Source organism: Crinia signifera, chromosome 1, assembly GCF_055691185.1.
Source record: "Crinia signifera chromosome 1, ASM5569118v1, whole genome shotgun sequence".
Classification (NCBI taxonomy): domain Eukaryota; kingdom Metazoa; phylum Chordata; class Amphibia; order Anura; family Myobatrachidae; genus Crinia; species Crinia signifera.
In genome coordinates, this window is record NC_139217.1 from 43,625,332 (window position 1) to 43,648,129 (window position 22,798).

General features: G+C 48.1%; 1 long non-coding RNA gene across 1 annotated transcript; it reads left to right on the forward strand.

Annotated features, from left to right (window-relative positions):
- Positions 1–16,084: 16,084 nt before the first annotated feature.
- On the forward strand, positions 16,085–16,789 carry LOC146025764 (uncharacterized). The gene is made up of 3 exons (XR_014454288.1): positions 16,085–16,125; positions 16,251–16,328; positions 16,722–16,789. It is a non-coding gene; the product is annotated as an uncharacterized LOC146025764 (long non-coding RNA).
- The last annotated feature ends 6,009 nt before the right edge of the window (positions 16,790–22,798 follow it).

Sequence of the window (22,798 nt, forward strand, 5' to 3'; positions counted from 1 at the left end):
ATGGTGTGTTCCATAATGTGTAATGGGCATAACGGTGTGTTCCATAATGTGTAATGGGCATAATGGTGTGTTCCATAATGTACAGTATAATGGGCATAACGGTGTGTTCCAAAATGTGTAATGAGCAGAATGGTGTGTTCCATATTGTGTAATGGGCATAACGATGGGTTCCATAATGTGTAATGGGCATAACGGTGTGTTCCATAATGTGTAATGAGCATAACGGTGTGTTCCATAATGTGTAATGAGCATAACGGTGTGTTCCATAATGTGTAATGCCTTTTTTTGTGTAATGCCACACCTCCTTTCCATGTGACCACACCCCTTTGTGCTGCGCGGTTTTGCCATGCAAGTGTCCCACCTGACGCAAGTGGGCCTGTGTGCTTAAATTGCCAGGGGTGATTTCTGGTCCTAGTCCGGCTCTGCCACAGCTGGTGGGTTAGGTGCAAGCCTCCCCAGAGCTGAGCAGACAGATGGAAGGCATATCCAGCGCGCATTCTAAACCAAGCAGAGTCTAAAGTGAAAATTTTATTTGATGCCCACAATCCAGATAAATTACATATATGATGTGCCTAAATGAAAAGGAGATTACAGTTGTATGTGAAGAATATTTTAATGAAATAATATTTAATTACAGTTCATGTGTAAATTTCAACTAGGAAGGGAGTGGATGACTTCAGTGTAGAAAGTCTGGGGATTATTATTATTATAGATTTATTTATAAGGCGCCACAAGTGTTTCGCAGCGCCGTACAAAGGAACAATACAGGGAGACAAAACTTGGCATAACATTGAATAAATAACAAAAATAGAGTACAAATAAAGAGCGCCACAGTTCAATACACATTACAGCTTAACCCCTTCCCGACATTTGACGTACATGTACGTCATGGTCGGGAAGTACTTCCCGACATTTGACGTACATGTACGTCATGGCTTCTAACTGTCACTGCGTCTATAGACGCGGTGACAGTTAAGAGATGTCTGCTGTCCCTGACAGCAGACATCCCCCCTCGCCGCCCAGGGGGGGCAGGGGTGCCCCCCCCGGTCGGCGATCGCTGTGATTGGCTGTTCAAATCTGAACAGCCAATCACAGCGTTTCCTGTGTTACCGGCGGCTAAGCCGCTCGGTAACACAGAAAACGGTGGTGATCGGTGCAGCACCGATCACCACCGAGCGGCAGCACCCCCCTCCCACCCACCCGGCACTCACCCGGCAGCTCCGGGGCAGCAGGCTCACCCGGCTCCCCCAGCAGCAACAGCCTCAGCGCACGCAGCGCTTCCCCCCTCCCACCCCCCCCCCCGCAAGCTGCAGCAGCAGCAGTAAATAATAAAATGGGTTGTAATGAAATATATATATATATAAATATATATATATATATATATATATATATATGTGTGTATGTGTATATATATATATACACATATATGTATGTGTATATATGTATATATATATACACACATATATATGTATATATATATATATATACACATATATATATGTGTATATATATATATGTGTATATATATGTGTATATATATATGTATATATATATATATATATGTATGTATATGTATATATATATATATATATATATATATATATATATATATATGCTTCCAGACAGATATTCCCGACATATGACGTATATATACGTCATGGTCGGGAGGTACTTCCCGACCGAAGACGTATATATACGTCATGGTTTTATAAACTGTCACCGCGTCTATAGACGCGGTGACAGTTTGGAGATGTCTGCTGTCCCTGACAGCAGACATCCCCCCTCGCGGCGATCGCTGCGATTGGCTGTTCAAATGTGAACAGCCAATTGCAGCGTTTTCTGTGTTACCGGCGGCTAAGCCGCTCGGTAACACAGTGATCGGTGGTGACCGGTGCTGTTAAGTACAGCACCGATCACCACCGATCGCCAGCCCCCCCCCCCCCTCCCACCCGGCAGCCCCCCTCCCTCCCACCCACCCGGCTGCCGCAGCGCCAGCACCCCTCCCAACCCCCCACCAGCCGCAGCGCCAGCCCCCCTCCCAAAGCTGGTGACCAAAATGGGGTCACATGTGGGGGGGTTCCACTGTATTGGTGCTTCGGGGGTCTTGCTAATGCGACATAGCACCCACCATTCATTCCACCACCAAAAATCACTCCTTCCCTTCTGAGTCCTGCCATGCACCCAAATGGTATTTTTGGGTCACATATGAGGCATTGCCGTACTGGGGAGAAATTGGGGCACAGATTTTGGGGTGCTTTGTCTCCTTCATTCCTTGCCAAAAAAAAAAAATTTGAGCCAGAACTGCATTTTTGTGTAAAAAATTACATTTTTTTACACAAAAATGCAGATCTGGCTCAAAATTTTTCATTTTCACAAGGAATGAAGGAGACAAAGCACCCCAAAATCTGTGCCCCAATTTCTCCCGAGTATGGCAATGCCTCACATGTGACCAAAAAATACCAGTTGGGTGCATGGCAGGACTCAGAAGGGAAGGAGTGATTTTTGGATTTTGCAGCACAGATTCTGGTTGAATGACCCCTGAAGCACCCATACAGTGGAACCCCCCCACAAGTGACCCCATTTTGCAAACTACACCCTTCAGGGAATTCATCAGGGGGTATAGTGTACATTTCAAACCCCCAGGGGTTTCACCAATTTTGATACAACTGAGCTGTGAAAATGAAAAATTAAATTTTTTCATTTTCACAGCCCAGTTGTATCAAAATTGGTGAAACCCCTGGGGGTTTGAAATGTACACTATACCCCTAAATGAATTCCCTGAAGGGTGTAGTTTGCAAAATGGGGTGACTTGTGGGGGAGGTTCCTAACTTTTAGCACTTATGGTGCCTAGAACCCTACATGGTGCCTAAAAAAAAATCTCATAAAAAGGAGGCTCCAAAATCAAGTAGGTGCTCCTTCTATTATGAAGCCTGTGGTTTGGTCAACGTGCACACTAGGGCCACATATAGGATATTTATGAAAACAAAAGAATTGGGGAAATCAATTTTTAGTCACATTTCTCTAGTAAAATCTACTGTGTTCGTTAGAAAAATGTATTAAAATTGAAACTCTGCAAAAAAAAAGAAATTTTGAAATTTCACCTACACTTTGTTTTAATTCCTGTGAAACACCTAAAGGGTTAACAAACTTCCAAAATGCTGTTTTGAATACTGTGAGGGGTGCAGTTTTTGAAATGGCATCATTTATGGGGGTGTCTCACATACAAGTCCCTCAAAGTCACATCAGAACTGAACTGGTCCCTAAAAAAATCAGTGTTTGAAATTTTCTTGAAAATTTGAGAATTTGCTATTCATATTTGAAGCCTCCTAGTGTCCAAAAAAATGAAAAGGAGGTTGAAATAATGATTGCAACATAAAGTAGACATATGGTCTTTGTTAGTTATTAACTATTTTGAGTGGTATGTTTATTTGTCTCACAAGCAGAAAATGTGACATTTTGCAAATTGCTAAATTTTCCATTTTTTCACGACATTTTGGTATTTTTCACAAAAAAACACAGACTGTATCGACCCAAATTTACCACTAACTTGAAGTACAATGTGTCACGAGAAAACAATCTCAAAATCACTGGGATAAGTAAAAGCAAAAAAAGTTATCCCCACTTAAGTGAAACATGTCAGATTTGAAAAAAATGGCTCTGTCAGGAACGCAAAAACTGGCTCTGTCAGGAAGGGGTTAAATGTAAGTAGTGAGGACTCAATCAACATACAACTAGAGGCTTGAGGCCAATGATGGAGATGAGTATGCGGACAAATATGGTCACTGAGTTGGGATGCTGACGGATCCAGTTTTCCATTGTGTCCTGCACATCCTTGTCACAGGTGAACAACCATCTTTCAGCAAACACATTAACCCACTGTGATTAGATACAGTACATCACTGCAGCAAAGTCTTCTTTTCATTTGGGCACACCTTATATATCAATGTAAGCATATTGATATGTGGCGCAAGACATGCTGCTAGTCACTTACATCGCACCTCTGACTTTTACCCTTTTTAACTAGATTGCGTTCCTTTTCCTGTATTTTGCTTCTTCATTCAATAACAGTGGACTATGGGTCTGATTCAGACCTGTTTGCAGCCTCGCAAACAGGTAAATGCCACCCGCTTGACGACGGAACGCCAACGCCGTGTGAATCCCCGCAATTGCATGGGAGGGGATGTGTGCGCTTAAACATCCCCTTAAATGCGGCTGCATGGGTTAAAAATCATTCAGTTGTCACCAACCATCAAATAAAATTTTCCCATTTGCAGATAAAAATGACTCTAGACTGACTCTTATCTTGGGGTGGGCTCTGATTCGTGCTCTGACGTCATGTGATTCCATCTGCCCGCCCTGAGCAGGCCTCGACACACCTGCGTTTGCAAGGGAACACCCAGCATTTATGAGAATGCCCATAAAATTCTGGGCGTTCCTCTGCACCAGCACCTTGTCCGCCCCCTGCCCTCCCCTGACAGTGCAAACGCCTCAGTGCGTGTGATACTCGCCGTAGGCATTTGCACAGGGGGTTTGAACATAAATGGGAGTGCACAGATCTACAACATGGAAAATGGGGCCGAATTCAGACCCATCCGAATGAGTCTGAATCCAGCAATATATACATTGGATCACTATCTTACTGACCCCTCTATACCCACCACTACATCACTGAGCCCTCTATATGCTACACCACATTACTGACCCCTCTATACCCACCACTACATCACTGACCCCTCTACATGCTACACTACATCACTGACCCCTCTACATGCTACACCACATTACTGACCCCTCTATACCCACCACTACATCACTGACCCCTCTACATGCTACACTACATTACTGACCCCTCTATACCCACCACTACATCACTGAGCCCTCTATATGCTACACTACATTACTGACCCCTTTATACCCTACACTACATCACTGACCCCTATACATGCTACACTACATCACTGACCCCTCTATACCCTACACTACATCTCTGAGCCCTCTACATGCTACACTACATCACTGACCCCTCTACATGCTACACCACATTACTGACCCCTATACATGCTACACCACATTACTGACCCCTATACATGCTACACTACATCACTGACCCCTCTATATGCTACACCACATTACTGACCCCTCTATACCCACCACTACATCACTGACCCCTCTCAGGGCCGTCTTAACAGCAGTATGGGCCCCTGGGCAAAGCAATGCACTGGGGCCCTTACCCATTCTCCCCTCCTAGGGGTGGGGGTGCTATCAGCAGCAGGTTTATATGCAGGGGAGGGTTGGATAATGGAGTGGGCTTAATATTGGTAATTTTCCGGTGGAAGGGCAGCTTGTTTGACTGCAGTCATTATCTGGAAATAGATTTCTTAGCCTTCAATAGTATAAAAATCTAGAGTCCCAACTTTCAGGAGGTGCTGGGGACTTGGGGATCAGAGATCAGGAGCCAGAGCAATCCATTGACACAAATATAAAACTGTACACCAGACGTTTGCAGCTGGAGCAGGGACCGGCTGCTGATATCTCTGGTTCTGGGTATGATAGAGACAAGCTTCTAGTTTTGACAGAAAGGGCCTTATTCTAGTTCACTCTTTCTGACAAAATCTTTCTTAGATGGACAAAACCATTTGCACTGCAGGTGGGGCAGATGTAAAATGTGCAGAGAGAATTAGATTTGGGTAGGGATTTACGTCAAAATGAGATCTATATTGCAGTGTAAAAATAAAGCAGTCAGTATTTACCCTGCACAGAAACAAAATAACTCACCCAAATCTAATTCTCTCTGCACATGTTACATCTGCCCCCCTGCAGTGCACATGATTTTGTCCATTTAAGAAGGTTTTTTTTAAGAAAGAGTGAACTAGAATAAGGCCCTAAGTCAGAGAGAACCTTAGAAATATGACTGGGAAGTGCAATTAACAGATCGGATGTGGACTGCTGCTTTGAAGTTGGATATCTCCAGTTCCCCAGGGCCGATTTTCAAAATTCTGGTATCCCTGGAAAAATGGGATCCTCAGCTATCAATATAGGGCCCTTATACACCTGGGGCCCCTGGGCAAGTGCCCATTAAGCCCATACGAAAAGACGGCCCTGACCCCTCTACATGCTACACTACATCACTGGCCCCTCTACATGCTACACCACATTACTGACCCCTCTATACCCACCACTACATCACTGAGCCCTCTATATGCTACACTACACAGCTGTCGATCTGGCAGCTTGCCTGCCAAGTCTATTTCTACTTTCAATCCCGATGCAGCGGTGCCGCGCATCGGGATTGAATCTGCATCGAATGCAGCTGACAATGTTCAATTCAGTTTAATTTTCGAATCAATTTGGACTATATATTTCAAATCGAATTGAAAATGACACTGAATCGAACTGTGTGTACATAGCATAACACTGACACCACAGAATTTCCATCTTATTTCCATACACAGTCTCTGGGGGATACCCTGTCACATCTCACCTGTCACTCTCTATACAGATGGCGCGGGTCTTATTATTGCCGCCTATGGCGATGTTTCCGACACACGCCATGGCGCATACATGTAGCGAATCGCCGTGGCGCTTCACGACGAGTGCAATATCACAGACCAACCACCAGATGTCACTTTTAAAAACCTCATTTGCGCATGCGTAAGATTTGTGCTTCAGCGCGTGCATGATGCGCAGGAATTACATGCACTTTATTATACGATGAGCACCTCTCTAATGCCGCTGGCACGAGCGTGATCCAGTCTCTTCAGCCGAGAGTGCATCATGCTGATGCGGACAGAGCGGACAGAGAGGAACTGCAATTTATTTGACTGCTGTGAACGGGAAGAATAAAAATGAGTGAAGAAAAAAAAAAAAAACTAAAAAAATGAAACAGTGACTGAGTTTACCATTTGACGTACATGTACGTCATGGCCGGGAGGTACTTCCCGACACATGACGTACATGTACGTCATGGCTTCTAACTGTCACTGCGTCTATAGACGCAGTGACAGTTAGGAGATGTAGCCGCACAGACGCTAATGCGTAACAGCAAACACCGTACTGTAGTTCTAAAGGTTGTACGACACGGACGCTATGCGTCTCAGTATACAGTACAGTATTGTTCTAAAGGCGGCCACAATATTGGAAACTTGGTCACAATATGGTTTTGCAGCATTACATTCACAGTATTGTGCGGTAAGTTACTGATGGGTAGATTTACAGTATGAAGCGGTGATAAGGGAGGAGAAGTGGAAAATGCCGTCCAATCAGCTCCTGACTGTTAAGCTACAGGCTGGGTGTAAATACTGTAGAATCAGTCATGGTAGTATAGTAGTCATTACACTGTACAGTTCTTGGCTGTAGTGTAGTGGTTATCTGCATGGTGTTTCACGCCGGAGACCCGTGTTCGATTACGGCGTTAAACCTTTAATATTATAGTATCAAATTTTACAGTTTTAACTAAGATATAATTATTGACAATATACTGTGTGATTAAAATATAATTATTTATATTTACAGTATAGTATTACATTTTACAGTATATTGTATAAGTAATGTATTACAGTATATAAAAACTACTGATAAACTACTGATAAACTACTGTACCCACTACTCAGCGGCGGGCGCACAGAATGGGACGCTGTTCCGCACAGGACGCACGGCGCATAGGACGCACGGCGCATAGGACGCACGGCGCATAGGACGCACGGCGCACACGCTATTGCAGTATACTGTAGGCGCCATTATCAGTATCACTAGTACTGTACCTGGACCTGTTCAGTATGTCGGACACTGGCAGAGTCAGGAGGGCAAGGCCCTTTGGCAGAGGGGAGCTCCTCACCCTGGTGGCTTGGCGGGACAGGCTCCTGGTCTCTAATCGGGAGATTGTGGAGGCCTACCAGGGGGCCCGTCAAGCCATCAGGGTGAGGTTCCATAGAGACAGGCCAGTTAGGAGCCTCCAGAGGAGATGGTCCGACCTGGTCCGTCGGGACCCTCAACTGCTGGACTCCCTCAGGCAAAGTAAGTACTGTACATACCTGTACAATGTTGAGTGCTATTGTATACAGTATTTTTTACTTGTTGCCATGGGGGATTTTACAGTATACTGTACCTGTATTTTTTTTTAATGTGCTGATTGCTGTACAACTGTTCAGGTAGATTTTACAGAACTTGCTATTAGAATTAGAATTTAGAATTAGGGGGTGTGTCATTCTCCACCTGAAGGGTGTGTCTACAGTACTTCCATACAGTACACTACTGTACTGTACATGGAGATACTGTATTGTGTGTGTGGGGGGCGCTGACCTGGACAGAGAGGTTTTTTTGGACCGGGTCTGAGAGCGCCAGAGTCAGCTGTTCAGCAGTGGTATTGATACAGATTTGGGGGGAGCAGTATTAGACAGGTCCTTCTGAGCATTGTTCCGCTCTCCAACTCCAGGGCCTGGACCCCACTTCTTACATTCCCATTCCTGCAGCCACCAGACCTGGTTTCCAGCCCATGGTTGGGGTGATGTCAACATGTTAACCCCCGGAATCCATGGCAGATCATGTACTGTACAGTAAATTCTTTGCAATGAGCATGTTAATCCCTTCCAGAGTGTGCAACACCTGGAAGACCAGGTTCATCCCATGGCAACGAGCATGTTAACCCCCTAATATGCAATGAGCATTATAGTGTGTGTAGTAATGGGTAATGGACATTATGGAATGTGGTAAAATACTGTACATACTGTACTGTAATACAGTAGGTACAGTATTTTGGTGTACAGTATGGCATAATGTGTAGGACTAATGAGAGAGAGATGGAGATTGCTGCTACAGTACTGTGCAGTATTTCAGGGAGTCTCCTGCTGAAGAGGGAAGGCAACTACTGTATGCTGTACAGTACATGCTTGTTGCCATGGGTGATTTCCTACAGCATTGGTTTTCATGACATACTGTACAGTACTGTACAGTAAATTGTGGGCCCTTACAAACTTTTGATATGGGGCCTACAAATACTGTATCTGCAGTAATTACAGTATGCCTTACGCACTGTATTTCTTATTTTTCCAGGTATCAGCAGGATGACGCTGCAGGAGAGACATCACCGCCACTGTAAGTACAGTACAGTATACTGTATACAGTACAGAGCGGAACATTGCATATTGACTTTCAAACATGTGGGATACTGTACAGGACCACAGCATTTCATCCCTCCTGGAATGGGTCATTTTGGCAGGTACTGTACTGTACTGTTATGTACTGCACAGTACAGTATGTACTGTAGTGTTGATACAGTACCTTAACACATTGTACTTTATAGTACAGTATGTTCGTGTTAGAGAATATACAGTACTGTACAGCACAGTAGTTTTTTTGTGTGCTTTTCCGCAGTCCCAGTGGATGTCGCAGACGTGCCCCGTCGCAGGCGTGCCCCCCCTTCTCGCCGTCAACAGCGGCCAGCCGCCGTCGAGGAGTCTCCGAGCGTGGTTGGTAAGTACTGTTCTGTACAGTATAAACTTTCTATATGCATACTGTACCTGTGTTGTGTAACCAGTTGTACTGTACTTCCCTTTACCAAACCAATACAGTATGTACTGTAACTCTAATAACCTTAATAACCTTAACCCATGTGCACTGCAGGTGAGGCAGGTGTTACTGTACTTGCGCAGAGAGAATTACAGTATGTACTGTACAGTAGATTTGGGTGTGTCATTTTGCACTGCCTCGCCTGCTGTGCACATGGGTTTGTCCATCTACTGTGGGGAGGATTTTGTCAGAGAGTGAAGCAGAGTAAGGGCATCAGTTCCTGCTGGAGCCTGTTCAAAAATACCCCTGCTTGCACGATACAGCCTCTTTATTTTGTCCTTTTTTTTTTTTACATTTGCAGCTCCAGAAAGCCTCCCTGTCGCCACCGAAGAGGAGAGGGCCACCTCTGCCCCCACCCAGCTGGAGGAGGAGTCTCTGAGCGCGGTTGGTAAGTATTGTACAGTATAACACCAGGGCTCTCACCATCTGTACCGGAAAGTATTTTTGAACAGGCTCCAGCATGTACTGAGGCCCTTGTTCTTCTTCACTCTCTGACAAAATCCTTCTTGGATGGACAAACCCATGTGCACTGCAGGTGAGGCAGGTGTTACTGTACTTGCGCAGAGAGAATTACAGTATGTACTGTACAGTAGATTTGGGTGTGTCATTTTGCACTGCCTCGCCTGCTGTGCACATGGGTTTGTCCATCTACTGTGGGGAGGATTTTGTCAGAGAGTGAAGCAGAGTAAGGGCATCAGTTCCTGCTGGAGCCTGTTCAAAAATACCCCTGCTTGCACGATACAGCCTCTTTATTTTGTCCTTTTTTTTTTTACATTTGCAGCTCCAGAAAGCCTCCCTGTCGCCACCGAAGAGGAGAGGGCCACCTCTGCCCCCACCCAGCTGGAGGAGGAGTCTCTGAGCGCGGTTGGTAAGTATTGTGCACAGGGCCGGCGCCACCACTAGGCAAGGTTAGGCATTTGCCTAGGGCGCCGGCCACTGGAGGGCGGTAGTGAGCTGGCCTGGCCAGGCCAGGCCAGCAGCAGCAGCAGCAGGAGGAAGCTGCTACGCAGCGTCGTCGACGCTACCGCAGAGGAGAGAGCCGGAGGAGGAACAAGAAGGCAGCGGCTGGACAGGACTAGTCTCCACACAGGCTGAGGGCACAGCGGAGCTTGTTGTAAGTATAACGGTCGGACTACCCCCGTCCCCCCCGCCCGTGTACATGGCTGCCGCAGGCCTGTCGCCGCCAGCGCTGACAGACAGTAGTCAGTCAGTCGCTGACGCTGTCGCCCGGACGGTCATCAGGCCGCTGCCCCCACTGGCAACTTAGCCGCAGCTCCTGTCCACCCCACCCGGTGCCGTGCCCGTGCTGCGCCGTGACCGACACACAGGCTCAGCAGGCCTGCAAATCTCCGGCGGGTGGAGGAGCCGCCGCCCGCCCCCTCCTACCCACCCAGCTACTCAGTCACAGTCTCATCTGCCACCCACTGCCAGTCATCTGGATGGTGGCGTGGTGGCAGTCAATCATTATTTTACAAGGTGCGCAGCGCTTCATATATCTATGAGGGGGGGGGGGAGGGGGGTCATCTATAGGATGGTGCGTGGCAGTAATTTTTTTTTTTAACAAGGTGTCGCTTCCTCCCTCTATAGGGGGGGGGGTCATCTCCTATTATAGGAGATGACCCCCCCCCCATAGAGGGAGGAAGCAACACCTTGTAAAAAAAAAAATTACTGTCACCATCCTATAGGAGTCCTATAGGATGGTGGCACTCAGTAATTTTTTTTACAAGGTGATATGATGTAAAAAAAGGTGGCAAACAACAAATGAATGGCTGCACCTTAACCCCACAAACCTCCACCCTGCACTTGGAGCACATTTCATTGCATGGATGTGATCCATATTATCACCTAGCTAACTGGTGCTGCACTAATCCCAGCCTCACCAGAAGCCTGGTCTCCCTATCCACTGTACATTACAGAGCTGGCACCAGCAATCCCTCATGCTGCATTTGCCTACCCAGCTGCTGCTGCAGCAAACCTTTAGGATTGTGTTTGTTTGGTTACGGGGAGCTGCAGGGCGGTGAGGAGCAGTGGGGGCGGGCGGCGGCAGCTCTCAAATGAGTGGCCATCGGGGGTGCTGGTGAAGAAGCATGCCGGTAGTAAAATAGTGGGGAGGGCTATCACTGTATGCAGCGGGCGGGTAGCGGTGATCAGTGTCCGCAGCACCGCGGCGGGCAGCAGCGGCATTTACAAGTTTAAAAAAAAAGTGTCAAATGACTCTCTGGCTCTTGATTGGCTGAGATAGAGCGCTCTCTATTGGCTGCGGAAGGAGGCCGCTGATTGGCTGAGAGTGCTCTATCTCAGCCAATCAATAGCCAGGCAATCATTTGACACTTTATTTTAAAGTTGTAATTGACGCTGCTGCCCACCCGCTGCGGACACTGATCACCGCTGCCCGCCCGCTGCACACAGTGACAGCACGCTGATGATCCCTGCCGCGGCTGCACTGCTTCACAGGTACTTGGGGTGCCCCCTTCACTCTCAGAGAGCTCTCAGCCAATTACTGACTGTCCATACATTTCCTCAGCCTAGCCATCACCTTCCCCACCGCAGCCTAATGTTAACTTCATCTTGCCACATATTTTTTGCTTCTACTGTGCGGCGTAATGTGATTTTTGTCTCCTACTGTGTGCCATAATGTGATTTTTGGGCCCTACTGTGCGACTTAATGTGATTTTTGTCTCCTACTGTGAGCCATAATGTGATTTTTGGCCCCTACTGTGTGATGTAATGTGATTTTTGGCCCTTACTGTGTGATGTAATGTGATTTTTGGACCCTACTGTGTGATGTAATGTGATGTTTGGCCCCTACTGTGCGGCTTAATGTGATGTTTGGTTCATACTGTGTGGCTTAATGTGATATTTAGCCCCTACTTTGCGTCGTAATGTGATTTTTGTCTCCTGTGGGACTTAATGTGATTTTTAGCTCCTACTCTCCGGACACAGACAGCCTGTTCGGTAACATGTGCATGTGCAGCACCAGCACTGCGCATTCAGGGACTGGCTATATAATGCAGTGGCACGCAGTCACTCAGCCAGTGCTGCTTTCGGGTGGCATGGATGAGTGATGCAGCTGCTTTCCTCCTCACATGCTGCTCAACTCCATGCTGAAGTTGAGCTGCGACAAGTCTATTTACCTGCAGTGTGACATGTAGTGTAAGGGGCATTACAATATGCAACGTATATGTGGCGTAATGTCTAAGAGGCATTATGGGGGTGGGGGCGCCTGTAACTAATTTGGCTAATTCGTGTATGTATAATAATGTATTAAGAAGCATAGAGTAACCTTGAAAGGCTGAAACTGCCAAAACGCATTGGTTCAAACACCAAATAACACACACACTTTAACCCGGCTTCCTACTAACAGCACAAGAAGCAAGTCCCCGCTGGAGAAAAAAGAGTCTTGGTCAGACGTTACAGCTGGAAGCAGAGTGACCGGCAAAATCAGCGTAGACCCGCTCTACAGTACCCGGCAAGTGAGAGACGCTGCAAAGAGTGGTCAGCACAGGAAGGCGAGCTCCAGACCGGACGTCAGACCGCAGTGAGGGACTACAAAACGTGAGTGTTAACCAGACAGCCTACAAACACTATATATTTTTTATATATATATAGGGGGGGGGGGGGGCGGTATCCTGTAGGTTTGCCTAGGGCGCCTAGATGCCTTGCACCGGCCCTGATTGTGCAGTATAACACCAGGGCTCTCACCATCTGTACCGGAAAGTATTTTTGAACAGGCTCCAGCATGTACTGAGGCCCTTGTTCTTCTTCACTCTCTGACAAAATCCTTCTTGGATGGACAAACCCATGTGCACTGCAGGTGAGGCAGGTGTTACTGTACTTGCGCAGAGAGAATTACAGTATGTACTGTACAGTAGATTTGGGTGTGTCATTTTGCACTGCCTCGCCTGCTGTGCACATGGGTTTGTCCATCTACTGTGGGGAGGATTTTGTCAGAGAGTGAAGCAGAGTAAGGGCATCAGTTCCTGCTGGAGCCTGTTCAAAAATACCCCTGCTTGCACGATACAGCCTCTTTATTTTGTCCTTCTTTTTTTTTTTTACATTTGCAGCTCCAGAAAGCCTCCCTGCCGCCACCGAAGAGGAGAGGGCCACCTCTGCCCCCACCCAGCTGGAGGAGGAGTCTCTGAGCGCGGTTGGTAAGTATTGTACAGTATAACACCAGGGCTCTCACCATCTGTACCGGAAAGTATTTTTGAACAGGCTCCAGCATGTACTGAGGCCCTTGTTCTTCTTCACTCTCTGACAAAATCCTTCTTGGATGGACAAACCCATGTGCACTGCAGGTGAGGCAGGTGTTACTGTACTTGCGCAGAGAGAATTACAGTATGTACTGTACAGTAGATTTGGGTGTGTCATTTTGCACTGCCTCGCCTGCTGTGCACATGGGTTTGTCCATCTACTGTGGGGAGGATTTTGTCAGAGAGTGAAGCAGAGTAAGGGCATCAGTTCCTGCTGGAGCCTGTTCAAAAATACCCCTGCTTGCACGATACAGCCTCTTTATTTTGTCCTTCTTTTTTTTTTTTACATTTGCAGCTCCAGAAAGCCTCCCTGCCGCCACCGAAGAGGAGAGGGACACCTCTGCTCCCACCCAGCTGGGGGAGGAGTCTCTGAGCGCGGTTGGTAAGTATTGTACAGTATAACACCAGGGCTCTCACCATCTGTACCGGAAAGTATTTTTGAACAGGCTCCAGCATGTACTGTACTGAGGCCCTTGTTCTTCTTCACTCTCTGACAAAATCCTTCTTGGATGGACAAACCCATGTGCACTGCAGGTGAGGCAGGTGTTACTGTACTTGCGCAGAGAGAATTACAGTATGTACTGTACAGTAGATTTGGGTGTGTCATTTTGCACTGCCTCGCCTGCTGTGCACATGGGTTTGTCCATCTACTGTGGGGAGGATTTTGTCAGAGAGTGAAGCAGAGTAAGGGCATCAGTTCCTGCTGGAGCCTGTTCAAAAATACCCCTGCTTGCACGATACAGCCTCTTTATTTTGTCCTTCTTTTTTTTTTTTACATTTGCAGCTCCAGAAAGCCTCCCTGCCGCCACCGAAGAGGAGAGGGCCACCTCTGCTCCCACCCAGCTGGAGGAGGAGTCTCTGAGCGCGGTTGGTAAGTATTGTACAGTATAACACCAGGGCTCTCACCATCTGTACCGGAAAGTATTTTTGAACAGGCTCCAGCATGTACTGAGGCCCTTGTTCTTCTTCACTCTCTGACAAAATCCTTCTTGGATGGACAAACCCATGGGCACTGCAGGTGAGGCAGGTGTTACTGTACTTGCGCAGAGAGAATTACAGTATGTACTGTACAGTAGATTTGGGTGTGTCATTTTGCACTGCCTCGCCTGCTGTGCACATGGGTTTGTCCATCTACTGTGGGGAGGATTTTGTCAGAGAGTGAAGCAGAGTAAGGGCATCAGTTCCTGCTGGAGCCTGTTCAAAAATACCCCTGCTTGCACGATACAGCCTCTTTATTTTGTCCTTCTTTTTTTTTTTTACATTTGCAGCTCCAGAAAGCCTCCCTGCCGCCACCGAAGAGGAGAGGGCCACCTCTGCTCCCACCCAGCTGGAGGAGGAGTCTCTGAGCGCGGTTGGTAAGTATTGTACAGTATAACACCAGGGCTCTCACCATCTGTACCGGAAAGTATTTTTGAACAGGCTCCAGCATGTACTGAGGCCCTTGTTCTTCTTCACTCTCTGACAAAATCCTTCTTGGATGGACAAACCCATGTGCACTGCAGGTGAGGCAGGTGTTACTGTACTTGCGCAGAGAGAATTACAGTATGTACTGTACAGTAGATTTGGGTGTGTCATTTTGCACTGCCTCGCCTGCTGTGCACATGGGTTTGTCCATCTACTGTGGGGAGGATTTTGTCAGAGAGTGAAGCAGAGTAAGGGCATCAGTTCCTGCTGGAGCCTGTTCAAAAATACCCCTGCTTGCACGATACAGCCTCTTTATTTTGTCCTTTTTTTTTTTACATTTGCAGCTCCAGAAAGCCTCCCTGCCGCCACCGAAGAGGAGAGGGCCACCTCTGCCCCCACCCAGCTGGAGGAGGAGTCTCTGAGCGCGGTTGGTAAGTATTGTGCAGTATAACACCAGGGCTCTCACCATCTGTACCGGAAAGTATTTTTGAACAGGCTCCAGCATGTACTGTACTGAGGCCCTTGTTCTTCTTCACTCTCTGACAAAATCCTTCTTGGATGGACAAACCCATGTGCACTGCAGGTGAGGCAGGTGTTACTGTACTTGCGCAGAGAGAACTACAGTATGTACTGTACAGTAGATTTGGGTGTGTCATTTTGCACTGCCTCGCCTGCTGTGCACATGGGTTTGTCCATCTACTGTGGGGAGGATTTTGTCAGAGAGTGAAGCAGAGTAAGGGCATCAGTTCCTGCTGGAGCCTGTTCAAAAATACCCCTGCTTGCACGATACAGCCTCTTTATTTTGTCCTTTTTTTTTTTACATTTGCAGCTCCAGAAAGCCTCCCCGCTGAAATGCAGCAGCAGGAGGGTGACCCCGAAGGGGGCAGCCAGAGCTCTGGCAGCGGTAATCATTCTTACTGTATTGTTACAGTTACTATTATCTGGCAGTACAGTATACTGTACTGTGCTACTGTACATTACTTTACTGTATTAATGTTATTTTTTTTTTTACACTTTTTTTCTACACAGGACGTCTGGTCATAGACACGGACGTGGGGGAGGAGGAGGAAGAGCAGGCGGAGGAGGGGCAGGTCCCCAGCACAAATGGTAAGTATTGTACAGTATAACACCAGGGCTCTCACCATCTGTACCGGAAAGTATTTTTGAACAGGCTCCAGCATGTACTGAGGCCCTTGTTCTTCTTCACTCTCTGACAAAATCCTTCTTGGATGGACAAACCCATGTGCACTGCAGGTGAGGCAGGTGTTACTGTACTTGCGCAGAGAGAATTACAGTATGTACTGTACAGTAGATTTGGGTGTGTCATTTTGCACTGCCTCGCCTGCTGTGCACATGGGTTTGTCCATCTACTGTGGGGAGGATTTTGTCAGAGAGTGAAGCAGAGTAAGGGCATCAGTTCCTGCTGGAGCCTGTTCAAAAATACCCCTGCTTGCACGATACAGCCTCTTTATTTTGTCCTTTTTTTTTTTACATTTGCAGCTCCAGAAAGCCTCCCTGCCGCCACCCAGGAGGAGAGGGCCACCTCTGCCCCCACCCAGCTGGAGGAGGAGTCTCTGAGCGCGGTTGGTAAGTATTGTGCAGTATAACACCAGGGCTCTCACCATCTGTACCGGAAAGTATTTTTGAACAGGCTCCAGCATGTACTGTACTGAGGCCCTTGTTCTTCTTCACTCTCTGACAAAATCCTTCTTGGATGGACAAACCCATGTGCACTGCAGGTGAGGCAGGTGTTACTGTACTTGCGCAGAGAGAACTACAGTATGTACTGTACAGTAGATTTGGGTGTGTCATTTTGCACTGCCTCGCCTGCTGTGCACATGGGTTTGTCCATCTACTGTGGGGAGGATTTTGTCAGAGAGTGAAGCAGGGTAAGGGCATCAGTTCCTGCTGGAGCCTGTTCAAAAATACCCCTGCTGGCACGATACAGCCTCTTTATTTTGTCCTTTTTTTTTTTACATTTGCAGCTCCAGAAAGCCTCCCCGCCGAAATGCAGCAGGAGGAGGGTGACCCCGAAGGGGGCAGCCAGAGCTCTGGCAGCGGTAATCCTTCTTACTGTATTGTTACAGTTACTATTATCTGGCAGTACAGTATACTGTACTGTGCTACTGTACATTACTTTACTGTATTAATGTTATTTTTTTTTTTACACTTTTTTTCTACACAGGACGTCTGGTCATAGACACGGACGTGGGGGAGGAGGAGGAAGAGCAGGCGGAGGAGGGGCAGGTCCCCAGCACAAATGGTAAGTATTGTACAGTATAACACCAGGGCTCTCACCATCTGTACCGGAAAGTATTTTTGAACAGGCTCCAGCATGTACTGAGGCCCTTGTTCTTCTTCACTCTCTGACAAAATCCTTCTTGGATGGACAAACCCATGTGCACTGCAGGTGAGGCAGGTGTTACTGTACTTGCGCAGAGAGAATTACAGTATGTACTGTACAGTAGATTTGGGTGTGTCATTTTGCACTGCCTCGCCTGCTGTGCACATGGGTTTGTCCATCTACTGTGGGGAGGATTTTGTCAGAGAGTGAAGCAGAGTAAGGGCATCAGTTCCTGCTGGAGCCTGTTCAAAAATACCCCTGCTTGCACGATACAGCCTCTTTATTTTGTCCTTTTTTTTTTTACATTTGCAGCTCCAGAAAGCCTCCCTGTCGCCACCGAAGAGGAGAGGGCCACCTCTGCCCCCACCCAGCTGGAGGAGGAGTCTCTGAGCGCGGTTGGTAAGTATTGTGCACAGGGCCGGCGCCACCACTAGGCAAGGTTAGGCATTTGCCTAGGGCGCCGGCCACTGGAGGGCGGTAGTGAGCTGGCCTGGCCAGGCCAGGCCAGCAGCAGCAGCAGCAGGAGGAAGCTGCTACGCAGCGTCGTCGACGCTACCGCAGAGGAGAGAGCCGGAGGAGGAACAAGAAGGCAGCGGCTGGACAGGACTAGTCTCCACACAGGCTGAGGGCACAGCGGAGCTTGTTGTAAGTATAACGGTCGGACTACCCCCGTCCCCCCCGCCCGTGTACATGGCTGCCGCAGGCCTGTCGCCGCCAGCGCTGACAGACAGTAGTCAGTCAGTCGCTGACGCTGTCGCCCGGACGGTCATCAGGCCGCTGCCCCCACTGGCAACTTAGCCGCAGCTCCTGTCCACCCCACCCGGTGCCGTGCCCGTGCTGCGCCGTGACCGACACACAGGCTCAGCAGGCCTGCAAATCTCCGGCGGGTGGAGGAGCCGCCGCCCGCCCCCTCCTACCCACCCAGCTACTCAGTCACAGTCTCATCTGCCACCCACTGCCAGTCATCTGGATGGTGGCGTGGTGGCAGTCAATCATTATTTTACAAGGTGCGCAGCGCTTCATATATCTATGAGGGGGGGGGGGGGAGGGGGGTCATCTATAGGATGGTGCGTGGCAGTAATTTTTTTTTTTAACAAGGTGTCGCTTCCTCCCTCTATAGGGGGGGGGGGGTCATCTCCTATTATAGGAGATGACCCCCCCCCCCATAGAGGGAGGAAGCAACACCTTGTAAAAAAAAAAATTACTGTCACCATCCTATAGGAGTCCTATAGGATGGTGGCACTCAGTAATTTTTTTTACAAGGTGATATGATGTAAAAAAAGGTGGCAAACAACAAATGAATGGCTGCACCTTAACCCCACAAACCTCCACCCTGCACTTGGAGCACATTTCATTGCATGGATGTGATCCATATTATCACCTAGCTAACTGGTGCTGCACTAATCCCAGCCTCACCAGAAGCCTGGTCTCCCTATCCACTGTACATTACAGAGCTGGCACCAGCAATCCCTCATGCTGCATTTGCCTACCCAGCTGCTGCTGCAGCAAACCTTTAGGATTGTGTTTGTTTGGTTACGGGGAGCTGCAGGGCGGTGAGGAGCAGTGGGGGCGGGCGGCGGCAGCTCTCAAATGAGTGGCCATCGGGGGTGCTGGTGAAGAAGCATGCCGGTAGTAAAATAGTGGGGAGGGCTATCACTGTATGCAGCGGGCGGGTAGCGGTGATCAGTGTCCGCAGCACCGCGGCGGGCAGCAGCGGCATTTACAAGTTTAAAAAAAAAGTGTCAAATGACTCTCTGGCTCTTGATTGGCTGAGATAGAGCGCTCTCTATTGGCTGCGGAAGGAGGCCGCTGATTGGCTGAGAGTGCTCTATCTCAGCCAATCAATAGCCAGGCAATCATTTGACACTTTATTTTAAAGTTGTAATTGACGCTGCTGCCCACCCGCTGCGGACACTGATCACCGCTGCCCGCCCGCTGCACACAGTGACAGCACGCTGATGATCCCTGCCGCGGCTGCACTGCTTCACAGGTACTTGGGGTGCCCCCTTCACTCTCAGAGAGCTCTCAGCCAATTACTGACTGTCCATACATTTCCTCAGCCTAGCCATCACCTTCCCCACCGCAGCCTAATGTTAACTTCATCTTGCCACATATTTTTTGCTTCTACTGTGCGGCGTAATGTGATTTTTGTCTCCTACTGTGTGCCATAATGTGATTTTTGGGCCCTACTGTGCGACTTAATGTGATTTTTGTCTCCTACTGTGAGCCATAATGTGATTTTTGGCCCCTACTGTGTGATGTAATGTGATTTTTGGCCCTTACTGTGTGATGTAATGTGATTTTTGGACCCTACTGTGTGATGTAATGTGATGTTTGGCCCCTACTGTGCGGCTTAATGTGATGTTTGGTTCATACTGTGTGGCTTAATGTGATATTTAGCCCCTACTTTGCGTCGTAATGTGATTTTTGTCTCCTGTGGGACTTAATGTGATTTTTAGCTCCTACTCTCCGGACACAGACAGCCTGTTCGGTAACATGTGCATGTGCAGCACCAGCACTGCGCATTCAGGGACTGGCTATATAATGCAGTGGCACGCAGTCACTCAGCCAGTGCTGCTTTCGGGTGGCATGGATGAGTGATGCAGCTGCTTTCCTCCTCACATGCTGCTCAACTCCATGCTGAAGTTGAGCTGCGACAAGTCTATTTACCTGCAGTGTGACATGTAGTGTAAGGGGCATTACAATATGCAACGTATATGTGGCGTAATGTCTAAGAGGCATTATGGGGGTGGGGGCGCCTGTAACTAATTTGGCTAATTCGTGTATGTATAATAATGTATTAAGAAGCATAGAGTAACCTTGAAAGGCTGAAACTGCCAAAACGCATTGGTTCAAACACCAAATAACACACACACTTTAACCCGGCTTCCTACTAACAGCACAAGAAGCAAGTCCCCGCTGGAGAAAAAAGAGTCTTGGTCAGACGTTACAGCTGGAAGCAGAGTGACCGGCAAAATCAGCGTAGACCCGCTCTACAGTACCCGGCAAGTGAGAGACGCTGCAAAGAGTGGTCAGCACAGGAAGGCGAGCTCCAGACCGGACGTCAGACCGCAGTGAGGGACTACAAAACGTGAGTGTTAACCAGACAGCCTACAAACACTATATATTTTTTATATATATATAGGGGGGGGGGGGCGGTATCCTGTAGGTTTGCCTAGGGCGCCTAGATGCCTTGCACCGGCCCTGATTGTGCAGTATAACACCAGGGCTCTCACCATCTGTACCGGAAAGTATTTTTGAACAGGCTCCAGCATGTACTGAGGCCCTTGTTCTTCTTCACTCTCTGACAAAATCCTTCTTGGATGGACAAACCCATGTGCACTGCAGGTGAGGCAGGTGTTACTGTACTTGCGCAGAGAGAATTACAGTATGTACTGTACAGTAGATTTGGGTGTGTCATTTTGCACTGCCTCGCCTGCTGTGCACATGGGTTTGTCCATCTACTGTGGGGAGGATTTTGTCAGAGAGTGAAGCAGAGTAAGGGCATCAGTTCCTGCTGGAGCCTGTTCAAAAATACCCCTGCTTGCACGATACAGCCTCTTTATTTTGTCCTTCTTTTTTTTTTTTACATTTGCAGCTCCAGAAAGCCTCCCTGCCGCCACCGAAGAGGAGAGGGCCACCTCTGCCCCCACCCAGCTGGAGGAGGAGTCTCTGAGCGCGGTTGGTAAGTATTGTACAGTATAACACCAGGGCTCTCACCATCTGTACCGGAAAGTATTTTTGAACAGGCTCCAGCATGTACTGAGGCCCTTGTTCTTCTTCACTCTCTGACAAAATCCTTCTTGGATGGACAAACCCATGTGCACTGCAGGTGAGGCAGGTGTTACTGTACTTGCGCAGAGAGAATTACAGTATGTACTGTACAGTAGATTTGGGTGTGTCATTTTGCACTGCCTCGCCTGCTGTGCACATGGGTTTGTCCATCTACTGTGGGGAGGATTTTGTCAGAGAGTGAAGCAGAGTAAGGGCATCAGTTCCTGCTGGAGCCTGTTCAAAAATACCCCTGCTTGCACGATACAGCCTCTTTATTTTGTCCTTCTTTTTTTTTTTTACATTTGCAGCTCCAGAAAGCCTCCCTGCCGCCACCGAAGAGGAGAGGGACACCTCTGCTCCCACCCAGCTGGGGGAGGAGTCTCTGAGCGCGGTTGGTAAGTATTGTACAGTATAACACCAGGGCTCTCACCATCTGTACCGGAAAGTATTTTTGAACAGGCTCCAGCATGTACTGTACTGAGGCCCTTGTTCTTCTTCACTCTCTGACAAAATCCTTCTTGGATGGACAAACCCATGTGCACTGCAGGTGAGGCAGGTGTTACTGTACTTGCGCAGAGAGAATTACAGTATGTACTGTACAGTAGATTTGGGTGTGTCATTTTGCACTGCCTCGCCTGCTGTGCACATGGGTTTGTCCATCTACTGTGGGGAGGATTTTGTCAGAGAGTGAAGCAGAGTAAGGGCATCAGTTCCTGCTGGAGCCTGTTCAAAAATACCCCTGCTTGCACGATACAGCCTCTTTATTTTGTCCTTCTTTTTTTTTTTTACATTTGCAGCTCCAGAAAGCCTCCCTGCCGCCACCGAAGAGGAGAGGGCCACCTCTGCTCCCACCCAGCTGGAGGAGGAGTCTCTGAGCGCGGTTGGTAAGTATTGTACAGTATAACACCAGGGCTCTCACCATCTGTACCGGAAAGTATTTTTGAACAGGCTCCAGCATGTACTGAGGCCCTTGTTCTTCTTCACTCTCTGACAAAATCCTTCTTGGATGGACAAACCCATGGGCACTGCAGGTGAGGCAGGTGTTACTGTACTTGCGCAGAGAGAATTACAGTATGTACTGTACAGTAGATTTGGGTGTGTCATTTTGCACTGCCTCGCCTGCTGTGCACATGGGTTTGTCCATCTACTGTGGGGAGGATTTTGTCAGAGAGTGAAGCAGAGTAAGGGCATCAGTTCCTGCTGGAGCCTGTTCAAAAATACCCCTGCTTGCACGATACAGCCTCTTTATTTTGTCCTTCTTTTTTTTTTTTACATTTGCAGCTCCAGAAAGCCTCCCTGCCGCCACCGAAGAGGAGAGGGCCACCTCTGCTCCCACCCAGCTGGAGGAGGAGTCTCTGAGCGCGGTTGGTAAGTATTGTACAGTATAACACCAGGGCTCTCACCATCTGTACCGGAAAGTATTTTTGAACAGGCTCCAGCATGTACTGAGGCCCTTGTT